This window comes from Marmota marmota, unplaced genomic scaffold (genome assembly GCF_001458135.2).
Source record: "Marmota marmota marmota unplaced genomic scaffold, marMar, whole genome shotgun sequence".
Taxonomy (NCBI): domain Eukaryota; kingdom Metazoa; phylum Chordata; class Mammalia; order Rodentia; family Sciuridae; genus Marmota; species Marmota marmota.
The window spans coordinates 12472418-12484089 of record NW_025999960.1 but is presented as its reverse complement, the minus strand read 5'-3'; the positions used below and the strand labels follow the sequence as shown (position 1 = coordinate 12484089).

At 37.4% G+C, this 11672-nt stretch overlaps 1 long non-coding RNA gene across 1 annotated transcript; it reads left to right on the top strand.

Moving 5' to 3' along the window:
* Positions 1–803: 803 nt before the first annotated feature.
* LOC125616646 lies at positions 804–11363 on the top strand. The gene is made up of 2 exons (XR_007347376.1): positions 804–11195; positions 11254–11363. It is a non-coding gene; the product is annotated as an uncharacterized LOC125616646 (long non-coding RNA).
* The last annotated feature ends 309 nt before the right edge of the window (positions 11364–11672 follow it).

Genomic DNA, 11672 nt, shown 5'->3' with positions numbered 1-11672 from the left:
ATTGAGATATTTATAAGTATAAAATATACATCAGATTTCCCAAAAAGAATGTAAAATTTCTCACTTAAGTTTTTTATTGATTATATGTTGAAATCATAATGTTTTGGATATACTGGTTAATAGTATATATACTAAGTTGTTTAACTCTTTTAATGTATTAGAAAATTTAAACTTACATATGTGGTTCAAATATTTCTATTGAAAATGAGAATTATAATGTATATGCATAAATGTTTGCATTTAATTAATATTTTACCACTTGAAGTAAATGTAGAAGCCTGGCAACTCTGATTATTATGGAATAGTTGTCAGAGAATTACATATATTTGTAATGACAACCCCATCAATTATGTTATTTTTGTTTTCAGAAACCATATGTATTTAGGAGATCGTAAGAGTAGAAAAGCTATTTACTGTTTATCTTGTGCTTTAATGAAATTTCAAATTTATTTGTTATTTCTCTTCAGCCTGAAGAACTTCCTTGAGTTCATCTTTTAAAGTAGGTCTCTGGNAGTTTTACCCAGTAATAAACTAATTTTAACAAAATTTTGTTCTCTAGGCACAGCAGAATGGACACAAACTATGTTAAAAACACAATGTAGCGAGGGGAAAAAATGAACTGAATTGTCCCAGGGGCTAAATGGGTATTTTTAAAGGACTAAAGTCCATAGTACTTTATTTATTTTTTAGTTCTCGGCGGACACAACATCTTTGTTTGTATGTGGTGCTGAGGATCGAACCCAGGCCGCACGCATGCCAGGCCAGTGCGCTACCGCTTGAGCCACATCCCCAGCCCCTCAGGATTTTCTTTTTATCTTTGCTTTTTTGAAGTTGATTATGATTTGTCTGGGCATGTTTTACCTTTGCATTTATTCTGTTCGGTGTTCTGTGAGATTTTCACATTTATAACTTTGTATCTTTCTCCAAGTTTGGGAAGTTTTGGATATTATTTCTTACAATATTTTTTTATGTACCAAATTTCTCTCTTTTGACGTAAAGAGAACTTTTGGTTTTATCTACAGGACCCCGAGACTCTTATTATTCCTATAACTTAGCTTTATGTTTATGGATGAATTCTTTCCTTTGCTTCCCCACCCCCACAAGATCAAACACAGGGCATGCATGCTAGGCAGATGCTCTTCCATTGAGCTACACTTCCAGCCCTGCATTTTTATTTTTGTTTCAGACAATGTATCATTTTGAAAAATTCTGTATCTTTTTTATAGTTACTTTCTCTGTAGTTGGAATTTCAGCCTTTCCATTTTTTTGCCGGAAGTGTTCCCCCCACTCCCGCCCTCCATGGAGTATAGTTGTAATATAAGTTGACTATTCCTTGTCCATAATGCTTGGGACCAAAAGTATTTCATATTGTTCATTTGGGTTTTTGGATCTTTGCATATATATGAGATATTTTGAGGATGGAACCAACCAAGTCTAAGTAGGAAATTTGTTTTAGGTATACCTTGCAACATAATCTGGAAGTAATTTTTTAACATTATTTTTAGTGTGTCTGCCTTTTTATTGTCACATGTCACATGAAGTCAAGTGTGGAATTTTTCACTTATAGCATCATGTTATTGCTGAAACTTTATTGCTCAAAGTTTCAGATTTTGGATTTTCTAATAAAGGATACTCAACTGGTAGCTGTTCTAAAATCTTTGGTAATTCTAGTATGTATGAGTTATCTTGGATTTGGCAGTTATTTATTGTCGTTTCTCTTGTGAATTGGTCATATTTCCTAGTGGTTTGTATGCCAGGTAATTTTGGACTGTATCCTGGAAAATGTTACATTGTATAAACTCTGGGTCCTGTGATAATCCTCTGGATAATGTTTTTTAGCAAACTGTCAAGGCATTAGGTTCAGAATGCAAATTTTGTTTTTACTTCTGGGGTAATAGATCCAGCCTCAGTATAGCCTCCACCCCTCGTTAATACATGATAATTCACATATTGTACAATTCACCCATTTTAAGTGTACAGTCAGTGGTTTATAGTTGGTTAAACACCTTTGCTGTACTGTTTGGGGTCTTCTCAGTGCTTGCTGATTGCATGCATAACTCAACCAGTAACTATAATTTCTTTTTTTTTAATATTTATTTTTTAGTTATATGTGGACACAATATATTTATTTTATTTTTATGTGGTACTGAGGATTGAACCCAGGGCCTCACACGTGCTAGCTGAGCGCTCTACCTCTGAGCCACAACCCCAGCCCAGTAATTGTATAAGTTCTTATAGAGAATTAAAGAGTCCTGTCTTTCCTGCTCCCTTTCCAGGAATTTTCACCTGTAGAGTTCCCTTTTCCTGGTTCCAGAAAAATGGGGTTTCTGTCAGACTGTGTTACCTGTGCTGCTGCTACCACTGTGTAGCCACCCATGGGACAAAGTCAATAGAGAAAAGATTAAAAATAAAACAGGAACACTCAATGTAGTTCAGTTCTCTAAAGTTTTTACTCCCTTCTGTATTCTGCTTGCTTTTATTTATACTTCAGAGTTTTCTGTTTAGTTTCTTTTAGTATTTTGTCCAGATATTTGAGATAGGTTATGGTAGGACTACTTCATTTTGGCCAAAACCATATCCTAAAATATATCTGAAAATTGAATTAAATGTTCATAAAACTGCAGAAATTTTATGTGGTGCATGCCTGTAATCCCAGTGGTTTGTGAGGCTGAGGTAGGACAATCACGGGTTCAAAGCCAGCCTCAGCAAAAGTGAGGTGCTAAGCAACTCAATGAGACCCTGTTTCTAAATAAAATACAAAATAGGGCTGGGGGTATGGCTCAGTGGTCAAGTGCCCCTGAGTTCAATCCCCAGTAACAAACAAACAACCACCACCACCACAAAAACCTGCAGAAATTTGAAAACCAGTAGACTAGGGAGAATATATCCCAAATTTTCAGACTAAACTAGCCACATGAACAACCTAGAATTAATCTATAACTAGAATAACTGAGGGAAAATGAGATTAAAAATTAGAACACATTTATTCAATGTGGGTAGATAATATTTATCCTTCAGAAAATGGGATAATGGTGTTCAGTTTTGGGGGCATGAATTTCAGAGCTTTAAGGGGTTGCTTGTTTAGGGATTATTTTTATATACCTTTAGGGAACTTGGATTAATTTCAGGATCATTTCTTAGGCATAAATTTATAAGATTATTCTCGGGATAATCTCATCATTTAAAATAGTTTTGTTTTAGGAATGAATTTGTCATTTTTCACTTTTCTTCCATTCCCTTTTCTATTAATAACTTACTAATATACTTTTTAGTGTCAAATAAGTCATTTATTAGGGTAGGCTAACTAGTTACTGTGACCATAACAGAAGAATGATCAGTTACAAATTTCACTTGAAAAAGTAGTTTACTGCTGGGCATGGTGGCACATGCCTGCAATCACAATAATTTGGGAGGATGAGGCAGGAGGATTCTAAATTTCATGCTAGCCTCAGCAATTTAGCAAGGCCCTAAACAACTTAGTGAGACCCTGTCTCAAAATGAAAAATGAAGAGATTTGGGGATGTAGCTTAGTATTAAACTCCCATTGCTTCAATTCCCAGTCATGCCCCTCTGTACCCTCTCCCTCCTAAAAAAGAGAGAAAACAAAATGCAGTCAGTTTGTAGCTTTTGTAGTAAGATTACATTTAGGAGAGAATCTTAATATCACACTATCTCTAAAGATTTTTTTATAGTTTGAGTTGGCCACTTTAAAAAATTGTTATTAGGGCCCAGGGATATTGCTCAGTAGTAGAGTGCTTGCCTAGCATGCATGAGGCCCTGGGTTTGATTCCCAACACTAGAAGAAGAAGAAAAAAAATGAACTAATAGTATATAGTCTTTGACAGTATTTTGACAATAGTTCTTTGTTTGCTGATTTATATATCACTTGGTTGTGTAGCTCAGTGTTAGGAATACATGCTAGGGGTTGGGGTTTTAGCACAGTAGGTAGTAGAGTGCTTATCTAGCATGTATGAGGCACGGAGTTCTATCTTCAGTACCACATAAAAATAAATAAATAAAGGTATTGTGTCCATCTACAATTTTAAAAAAAGTACATGTTAACATGCACTAAGGCTGAGCTCAGTTTATAGCATCCTCAAAATAATTAGCAAAAAACACCTGGCTTTCTGCTTTGCTTTGTTTTTGGCAGTGCTGGGGATTGAATCCAGGGCCTTTGGCATGTTGGACAAGTGCTATATTACTGAGCTACAGCTATAGCCCCCACACAACCAGTTTCTTATCATGAATTGTTTTCCCAAATACTGTGTTGGAAGGGGAATACTGGTGATATGTTGGAAGATAATAGAGCTGGACTATTGTGATACAATTATTCTAGTATCAGGTGGTTTTTTGTTTGTTTTTGGAGGTTTTTTATTTTTTATTTTTTTTGTACTAAAAGAGCTTGGAAAACAATTTAAGGGAATGGAACAAAGAGGTACCTACTATTACCACTGATCTTAGGTAGATGTTACTTTAAAGTTACTTAAATATTATAAAGAGGTGGTGTTCAGGTGAGTTGGATGATTGTATTTGTTTCTATTACTATAATGAAATACTTGAGTCTATGTACTTCATAAAAAAGGTTTATTTAGCTCACAGTTTGAAGGTTCAAGGGTATGGTGTCACCCTTGACCTGGCTCTAGTAGAGGACTTAATAGTGGATGACATTACAGTGGTAGGAGTGCATATGAGAGGACGCGATCACAGGATGAAATAGGAAGCTAGATTGCAATTCAGGGGTTTGATTTACTCTTTCATAACAACCATCTCTTCAGAACTAATTAGGATCCCATCAATTTCTTTTGAGGGCAGCACCCCTAGTGACTTCCCATTAGTTTTGATCTTTTAAATGTTCCCCATCTCCCAGTGTTGCCACATTGAGGACCAAGCTTCTAACACATGAAGCCTTGTTGGGTGGGGCACACTCAAACCATATCTGAACCATAGTAGTGATTTATGACCCTTTTAAAAATCTCAGTTTTTCTATTAGAGAGGCAGTATAGCATCATGATTAAGAGCACAGTGGAGCCAGATTATTTGGATTTCATTTCCAGCTCCACCACTTGCTAGGAATGTTTCCACTGTAAAATAATGTTAATGAGGGGCTGGGGTTGTGGCTCAGTGGTAGTACAGCGTTCGTCTGTCGCATGCGAGGCCCCGGTTTCTATCCTCAGCACCACATAAAAATAAATAGATAAAAACAAAGGTGTTGTCCAACTACAACTAAAAAATATTTTTAAAAATTGATGTTAATGATGGTGAAACCAGAGTTTCTTTGCTTCTGCTGGCAGGTGGGGTCTGCATAAGCTGCAGGTCTTTGTAGCCAAGAAATGTGTTGTAGGTTTTACTGGTGGACTCTGCCCTACAGTGTTGAAGCAGCTCATCACCAATTTCTTCTTTATGGCTTCTTGTCTCCCAAGGGGGATGAGTCTGTATAAGAGTAGATTTACTTAAGTGTGAATAGAAACAGAACCTCCCACAGGGTGAGAGGGGACCCGATAAGGGGTTGCCACTTGAGTATGTGCTAGTCTAGGGGTTCATGTAGCACTTGGGTCCATGTTATTGATCCAAATTTATGCTAATCAGGGTTTAGAAAAGTTCTTATGCTGTTGGTTAGTCCTGCAATCCTATTTAGATTTGCCCCACTTTCATTTTCCTGCGTCTGGTGGGGAAGCAGAATGTTGAAGTTGGCAGATCATGGATGCTCAGGGATTTTGGGCTGTGGCAGCCATGCTGTGTGGGAGTCCCCACCAGCCTGGCCAGGCCTTCAAAGGGTAACAAGTCAGCAGGCCCTGGCTTACCTCCATCTTGGCTTGCAGTGCCTCAGGCCCACATCAGGTGGTAGGTTCCCTGCAGCCATCACCAGTGCTCCCTCCTGCAATCCAGCCCTCCTGGGCCACTGCTCCATGGCTCCTCTGCTCCTTCTCCATGGGGATTAATGAGCTTGCTGTGCAGATCAGCAGCGGGGGAGCTTTGTCAATAGTAATTATGTAAAATGAAGTTAATACCAGGGGTCATAGTGAGATATACACATACAAAGGGACATATATGCACATATACATATATGGAGAATGAGAGTGCACACACCCTTGAAACTGTGCATGACAAATAATATGTGCTGTGGTTGTTAGGCATAAATATAAACAATTCCTTCAAAGAGTTCATTAGGCACTGCTTTGGAGGGTATGCTGCTGGATCTTGTTATATAGTGATGTATAGGGCAGTTATTAGCTTAACAAATTTGCAGTTATTTGAATCATGGATACTGTTAACACTTTTCATTGTCTGAATACTTCTAATTTCTAGTGATTTAGATTATTATTTGTGTTATTATCTAGCAAAGGGCTAGTGAGTAATATTCCAAACTCCTTTTGCAGATCACTTAATTTTGTGAAAAATGGAATATCTCCTTGTCAATGAGATTCAATGAGATTATTTTTGACTTGTTAGAAAGTAGTAACTAAAAATGATATGAAAATTGTACTTAGAAGTCCAGATCATAGACAGTTGTAGCATTTGTAATAAAATTACATTAGGAGAAAATTCCAGTGTTTGTATCAATACCTGACTTAGCTAATATATGATTATTTTTTAAGTTTGTATAATATGTAATATAATGAATATCTGGGTTAGAATAGTTATAATTCAGAGGCATAGGATTGTGAAATGCTTCTTTATTATTTTTAATTTGTTCTAATTTGTTTAATTAGTTCTAATGACAGTGGATGCATTTTGATACATTGTACAAAATGGAACACAATTTCTTCCTCTGGCTGTATACATGGTGTAGAGTCATACTGGTAGTGTAATTATACACGTATATAGGGTGATCATGTCTGTCTCATTCTATCATCCTTCCCATCCCCACATCCCTGCCTCTTCCCTCACTCCCCTTTGCACATTCCAAAGTTCCTTCATTCTTCCCTACTCCTGCACCCATTATGAATAGGCATCTGCCTATGAGAGAAAATATGCAGCCTTTGTTTTTTGGGGTTTGACTTATTTTGCTTAGCATGATATTCTCCAGCTCCATCCATTAATCTGCAGATGCCATATTTCATTCCTTTTTAAAGGCTGAGTAATAGTCCATTGTGTGTATGTACCACAGGTTGGTTTCATAGTTTAGCTATTGTAAATTGAACTGCTATAAACATTGTGAAATATTCACCTAAGACACACTGATGTATATCTATATATATTTGCATATCATAATAAATGCATTTCTCTCTATCTGAGATAATAACTAGGAGGGTGAGTTATTTGTATCAATATGTAAAGAATTGTTATGAAGAAAGTGATCATTTGTCAAGGAATCAACCAGTAACATTTAGTATTTGCAATAAAAGAGACTCATTTCTAGAGTTAAAACTGTAATGTGTTTATACTTTTGTTTAACTAGAACAGGACAAAATAAATAGAACAGGATAAAATTTAGAAGCAATGTTTTGAATGTTATCCCTTTTTTCATATTGTAGAAGAAATCCATTCCAATTTTCTGTAACAAGCATTTGTATAGGGTCATTTGTTTTAATTAATTCCTTTAATTCTTAGGATTTTTGCCATCATTTGGACGTTTGTGTCCCTTGCAAATTTCATGTTGAAATTTAATCCCTAATGCAAGAATATAAAGAGATGGAGCTTTTGGGAGTTGATTAGGCCATGAAGAATCTGCCCTCGTGGGTGGAATTGGTACTATATAAAAGGGCTGGAGGGAACTAACTGGGCCCTTTTTGCCCTTCCATTCCTTTTATTATATGATGACTTAACTACAAGGCACTATCTTGGAAGCAGAGACTGGGTCCATACCAGACATCAAACCTATAAGTGCCTTGATCTTGGACTTCACAGCCTCCAGTAATTTGGGAAGTAAATTTCTGTGTCCTGCATAATATTCCCATATTCCCATTTTTCTTTTTTGGGAGGTAGGTGGATACAGAGGTATTGCCATTTGGCTCAGAAGTCTTTCTAATGTGGACAAAAGGTTAAAGTAAAGATATAGTTGATAATTTTCCTGTTCTGGTTAGAAGGATAAAAATTTAACAGGATGCCTTTCTTCTCTTTGCTGTTTTGCTTGCCAGATGTGAGAGTATAGTGCTTTTATTACCAAGTGACTCCTATAAGTCTTCTTGGGAGATGTGGTTGTATAATGAGGCAATAACATCTCCCTGTTTTTTTTTTTTTTTTTTTTGCTTTTTGTCTCTAATAAACATAGGCTTCATTTTCTAAATGTAAACCTTTCTTTTTTATAAACTCTTCATATATAACACATTAAGGAATTACTGATGTGTGAAAATTAATGTAAAATCTTTAGGTTTGACTTTTTCATTTAAATTAGTTATGTCATTATACTTTAGTAAATGGGGGAGAATCTTGAGGATAAGTGAAGTTTATGTAAACAACCTTTTCTGTTTCCTTCTGTATATCTTAGGTAGGGGCTGTGAGAGAAGAATTGCTTAAATATATTTTAATTTTTGGAGAACATATAACATGCTACTATTCTGTAATTGTTTCTCATTCAGAGAAATAGAAGAGATCTATTGTATTATGATTTCTTTATCAGACTCTTTTATGGTATACTATCTATGCACGTAAACGTTTGTTTTTTCTTTTGAAGTACTGCATTATGGTGATATTTTTTCTTACTATTATGTAAGAGTGTAACCTACCTGGGAGCCAGCTGTAGTGGATGTCTTCTCCCAAGTAAAGCAGAATTGGTCATTTCTGTACCATCACTACAGGATTGGAATTGATCTGTTTCTACAGTTCTTACTTAGAATGTGGTAGAGATTTTGAATTCTACTTGGGTCCCTGTTCCCAAAAAGTGCTGGGGATCAAACATAGGGCCTTGGGCATGCTAGGCAACCCTTTATCACTGAGCTATTTTCTGGTTTTAATTTCTGTAAAAGTTATATAGATACTCTATTTCTAGACTTTTCTGTGCTATAGAAAATGTAAGAACTAGAGATAGAAAATTCAAATAACCTCTCAATCACCTATGTAGATATACTTTGGGTGGGTTCTGTGTTGGTGATAATTAGACCCATGGAAAGACTTGAAACTGTAAAGCTGTCAGTGAAAAAGTACCTTTGTTGAAAATATTCATTTATTTTCTAGTCCATAATTGCTCTTGGGTTAGGGTTTAAATTAAACAAAAATATATTGATTCACAGTAGAATTGACCTTTTCTGGATGAATAGTTCTGTGAGTTTAATTGATTTGTTTTGCTACCACCACAGTTAGGATTCAGAGTGGTTCTATATCCAAACTCTCCCTCATTTTATCTTCATATTTACACCTTCCCCTAACCCAGGTAACTGCTGGCACATTGTTCTGATATAGTTTTTTAAGAGTGTGGGGAGCTCCAAGATGGTGGGCCAGAGAGGGGCAGCATTCTGTGTTGCTCTGTGACCTGGGACTCAAGTAGTTGAGAATACTGCTTCCCTGCCAGCGATATTCCTGCTACTGCACAGGAATCACGGCCACTGTGCCTGTGCAGGGCTCTAGGCCTCAGTGTCAGAGTAGGTCTTCCAACTACTTGCCCACGCAGGACTGCTGGGTACTCCAGTGGGACCATGGGTATCAACATTTGTACAGAACTTTTGGCTACCCACTGGAGCAGAAATCCTGGATGCAGCTCCCACACAGGACACCCGGCAGCTACCAATGTGCAGAATCTCTGACCGCCTCTCCCGTGTGGATCCCTATATACCAATGTGGGGCTCCCCCAGTCGCCTCCATTTTGGGACTCTGCAGCAATGAAGATAGTCCCCTACGTGTGGTAGCTTGTTTGCACCTGGGAACTTCACACAGGCTCTGAAGACAGCCAATAGCCACACACTGCATGCCACAGAGCTAGTCTCTGAACTCATCATCCAATGCCATCACCCAGCTCCCCCCACCCAACCCGAGATTCCATTGCTGAAAGCAGTCGTCTCCATCTTGGGTCACCTTCATCACCATCTTTAGTGGGGGCAACTCCCAGCTTGGAACTTCGGCTGGCCAGGTACCCAGTTTCTAACTCTCCCCTTTCCCCAGCAGCCGCTAACGCGGCACAGTGACCGCTCAACACAAAACAGCTTTCAGCGGGTCAGGTACGCAGTGCGCCCAAAGTGCCACACACAAGAGCCCCGGAGAGAAAGGTCCCATATTAGGAAGCAGTAAGGGAGAGGGTAAGTGTGAGACTCACACAGAGTCCAGGAACTGGGAGGTCTTCAGGTGAGATAAGGAGATAAGATGAGGTGCTTACATCACAGGAGCGGGCCAAAAAAGAGATTCTTGAGGTGCAGTCTCTAGGTGCCACACCCCACTTCCAGATGCCCTTCACCCAGGACCAACCCTCCTCTTCCCTGGTTACCTTTACCAACCTGATGGTAAAGATACCAGCTAACAACAGACAACCCCACCTATTGGATGAGAAGGGAAGCAGGAAAGATACTGATCTCCAACCAAAACAATCCTTGTTTTTTTTTTTTTTTCCTTTTCCCTCTGACCGTCACATCCCTAACATGTGAAATCAAGTACTTTGCATGGATTAGGATATTGAAGACTGGGATGACTGAATAGTATATTACAGTTGTGTTATATTCTTTTTTTTTCCCTCCAATTTTTACTATTTTAACATTTTTTATTTTTCTTAATATATGTGTGTGTACTGTGTACTCTGTCTTCTCACTCGTCTACCCAAAATTATTTCCTCTCTAGTCTCTTGCTAATAACCTTCTTCTTTAGATTTCTCTTTCACATTTTCTAAGATATAATAACTCTATATCTTCACCTCCTACTTCCTCAGCATATTTTTCAACACCTCGCCCCAGTTGTTTTATTCACTATCAGAAACTGTAAACCCTGATACAAACCCACTGATTATATTGTAGATAATAATTGAATTCACCATTTCTGTACATCGTGACCAAACTATAAACATCTTAAATACAACTATTTGTTTTTTGGGTTGTATATTGTTTATACTGGGATCTGTTAACATTGTCCTTCCCCTCAAAGGAGAGGTATTGGAACCCTACAGGGGCACTATAAGCCTATAGGGTAAAAATGGTATGCCTCTGATCCACAGTGCTAGAAGGGAAGACACATGAGCATGAAAAGACAAGGGAGAAAGTGCCCCAGACAAGTCAAGAAACGACATTATTAGAATCCATGGCCAGCACAGCAAATGAAATGACAGAGAAGGAGTTCAGGTTGCACATAATTAAAATGTTCTGTGAATTAAAAAGTGATATAAGGGAGCTAATACAGGCTGCAAAAGATAATTTTGACAAAGAACTACATAAACAAATACAGGAAGCAAAAGATTAATAGGGAGATAGAGGTTCTAAAGAAAAACCAAACAAGTCCTTGAAATGAAAGAAACAATAAACCAAATTAAAGATCAATTGAAAGCATCACCAACAGATTAGACCACTTGGAAGACAGGATATCAGACAATGAAGACAAAATATATAATCTTGAAAAGAATGTAGACCACACAGTGAAAATGTGAAGAAACCATGAACAGAACATTCAAGAAATATGGGAGTATCATAAAAGACCAAATTTAAGAATTTCTGGGATAGAGGAAGGCATAGAGTTCCAAACCAAAGGAATGAACAATCTATTCAATTAAATAATCAGAAAATTTTTCAAACATAAAGAACAAAATGGAAAACCAGATTCAA